Here is a 3,959-nt window from a genome sequence, read left to right on the forward strand (position 1 = left end):
TCTCCTCCTGCCCCCAATCCCTCCCAGCATCAGAGTCTTTTCCAACGAGTCAACTCTTCACATGAGGTGGCCAAAGTACCGGAGTTTCAGCTTTAGCATCATTCCTTCCAAAGAAATCCCAGGGCTGATCTCCTTCAGAATGGACTGGTTGATTCTTAAATCATGTTAAAAAATATATATATAAACAAATCAAATCTAAAAAGTAATTAAAACAGTAATGAAATAGTTTATTCTTGAAATATATTAGGTTGGTGCAAATTTAATGGCAGTTTCAGACCATGGATTTTAAATCATCATAACTAGGCTCAAACATATCTTTATTAATCAAAATAGGAACCATTACAATCAATATATTTTTGCCAATGAGAAATAAGTTTGCTTATTCCCGTAGCATAAAATCTGTGCTTCAGGATTTGATGAACTCTTGAAAGGCATTTTCTGCCTCCTGCTGGTTGGGGAAGCACTTTCCCTGCAAAGTTGTCAAGATGCTTGAAGAAGTGGTAATCTGTTGGCAAGAGGTCAGGTGACTGGCGGGTGAGGCAAAACTTCGCAGCCCAACTTTTGAAGCGCTGGTTGTGCAACATGTGTGCAGGCATTGTCAAAGAGGAGAACTGGGCCCTTTCTGTTGACCAGTGCCAGCTGCAGGCACTGCAGTTTTCGGTGCAACTCATCAATTTGCTGAGCATACTTTTCAAATGTAATGGTTTTGCCAGGATTCAGAAAGCTCTGGTGGATCAGACCAGCAGCAGACCACCAAATAGTGACCATTACATTTTTTGGCTGCAAGTTTGGCTCTGGAAAGTGCTTTGGAGCTTCTTCTCAGTCCAACCACTGAGTCATTGCTGATTATCATATAAAATCCACTTTTTGTCACCTGTCACAGTCTGATCAAGAAATGGTTTGCTGTTGTTGCGTAGAATAAGAAAAGACAACACTTCGAAACGATTTTTTTGACTTTCGGTCAGCTCATGAGGCACCCACTATCAAGCTTTTTCACCTTTCCAATTTGCTTCTAATGCCAAATGACTGTAGAATGATCAAGGTTCAGTTCTTTGGCAACTTCTCAAGTAGTAGAAAGAGGATCAGCTTCGATATGCTCTCAGTTGGTTGCTGTCAACTTCTGATGCCCAGCCACTATGCTCATCTTCAAGGCTCTCACCTCCTTTGCAAAACTTCTTGAACCACCACTGCCCTGTGGGTTCATAGCAGTTCATGGGCCAAATGCATTGTTGATGTTGCACGTTGTCTCTGCTGCTTTACAACCCATTTTGAACTCAAATAAGAAAATGGCTCAAATTTGCTTTTTGTCTAACATCATTTCCATAGTCTAAAATAAATATAAAATAAACAGCAAGTAATAAGTCATTAGCAAAAAAACACAGAGAGAAACGCACATTAAAATGATGTATAACATAATCACATTTATTTAGAATGTATTCTAATATCAAATGGCAAATTTCAACAATGCAAAAACTGCAATTACTTTTGCACCAACCTAATAGGAATGATTTAGCACAGAAAAAATATAAATACAATTAATCATATTCATAAATTAAAAGGAAAAAACCTATAAGATTTTACCATTAGATCCCTCGAAAAAGCATTTGATAATTTCAGCTGTGATTCCTAAAAATCATAAAGAAATGGGAAATAAAAACTGGTGAAATGCCAAAGACATTTCCATTAAAAATAGAAACAAAGAAGCCTACTATTAAGTTTTTCAACACTGATTTTGAGAGTCTAGCTAGTATAATAAGATAAGAAAAATAAAAGTAATATAAATATTGGAAAATAGGTAAATTATGATTACTTCAAATACTATGATTTATATTGTGACAGTAAATGTGGACTTAAAACAATAGTTAGCATTAATAAGAGACCTCAGTAATGGGAAGGAATATAGAATAAGTAAATTTTTAAACCCATGTGCATGCTCAGTCACTTCAGTTGTGTTTGACTCTTTGCAACTCCATGGACTGTAGCCTGCCAGGCTCCTCTGTTCATGAGATTCCCCAGGCAAAAAACTGATAGCTTTCCTTTATATTATCATAAAGAGGTAAAAAAAAAAAAAATGTTAACAGAAAAAGGCCCATTCACAAGGATGTTTAACAAACAAGGTTTAATCTTTGATTTAGCACTAAACTTTTTGCCTGAGACAAGAGTACAGATTTTAAAATGTTTTTAATCTTTGAAGAATAAAAATCCTATCATAAAATAGTTCACCCTATCTACTCTACCTCAGTGTGTAATCATAAGGTTATGTAAAGCTAAAATTAATCACAAAAACCTAAAGATTTGAAGGTTGGTATTTCAACACTGAACCAGCTCATTTGGATACATATTAAGCACAAGTGTTAAAACATAACATAATCTAAGGATAACATGCTAAAAATCTTTTTACATTGTAATAATTATGCTGCTAGAGAACAGTGGTATTAAACTATCATTACCAGAACTGAAAATTATTTAGTTTCTATTTATAATACTTTCAACATATTTGATTAACTTTGAATTCCCTTCCACTTCAAATTTAAAAAATAGTGTACAGGATTCAATGTTTTAGTTTGTAAATTAATAATATTGACAAATCTGGGGGGAAGAAGCACATAGTAGGCAAAGTACTTGGTTTAAAATATCTGAAAAGAGAGATCTGTTACTGGATAGTTTTATCAAAATCCTTTCTAACTAAAAAGATCCTTTGTCACAGAAAATCAGAAAGAGGTATATACTACCATTGCAGCATTAATCTTGGGGAAATTCAGATTCAGTATTACTTTAGCACTGAACCAAACCAGACTATGTGCACAATAAATAAAATGTCTTAAAACCATATGAATCCTTTATTTCAGGAATAAGCACTCACTTGAAAAGTTAAAGTAGGAAAAATAATATTGCTTAAAATGAATTAAGTGCCACAATCAACAATAAAAATCTGGGATTTGCAAGAAAATAGAAGAATGTATTTTCCAATTAAAAGATTATGAAGGATTGGTTTCTTTACATACACTCATATACACACAAAGAAATTTCTCTAAAGCTTTATATAGAGTTAACTATTAGCTAATGAAGGTGGGAAGAGAATTAAAAATCTCAACCTCTAAATATGATTCCAAAATTAACTTGTCAGATTAATTCACTGGATAGAAAGGTGTTGAGCACCCACAGTAGACTAGGTATTTATCATTGTGAGACAAAAAATACGCACTGGAAAAGGACATTTTTAACACGGTTATATCTGAAATGTAATATGCATTATGTGACTGAGAACTAATTAATTATATTTAACACATTTAACACACAGAGCAAAATTCAAAACAATTATACCCTTGAACAACTTGAGTTTTAAAATTCCCCTCACTATTCCCTTAAGTTGATTTCCACTCTGGTGTTCTTTCCCAGTTCTAAAAAAAGAGAATAAAGAAATTTCTTAAATAAGCCCTACTTCTTTAGAATAGAAATGGAAGAGAAGGGATGTATTAGTTCTTGAATTCTTGTTTCCATTTGCTCTCAAATGTGCTTCTAATGTTCAATTTTCTCTTCAAAGAAAATCGTGATTTACAAAAAGTACAACCATCCTTAACATTTAAACAAGTATATTATTCAGTTCTTACTAAAGTCACCAAAGATTGAAACTCAGAAAAAACATTTAAAAAATCTTTATTCTAGGTTATGTAATGCCATTCACCATAGTAATGATCTGATACTTTGGTATAAGACTTTTTAAAATAAATATTGCCAACAGGTAGAAAATTTTCCTTGGCTGTCTTAAGACAGCCCTTGAAGGAGTTTTTAGCAGTGTATTGGCTCATAAATTGAGTGATGATTTAAATAAATGTCACTTCTATCACTTAATGATAATCTTATTGAGGGTAATTTAACTGGGAAAAGAAAATGCCGTGTTGCTTCTTCCTCCCAAGAAAAAGGGGTGCATTCCATTCTGGAGGTATCTACCTACCATC

This window comes from Bison bison, unplaced genomic scaffold, assembly GCF_000754665.1.
Source record: "Bison bison bison isolate TAMUID 2011002044 unplaced genomic scaffold, Bison_UMD1.0 scf7180017864322, whole genome shotgun sequence".
NCBI classification, from domain to species: domain Eukaryota; kingdom Metazoa; phylum Chordata; class Mammalia; order Artiodactyla; family Bovidae; genus Bison; species Bison bison.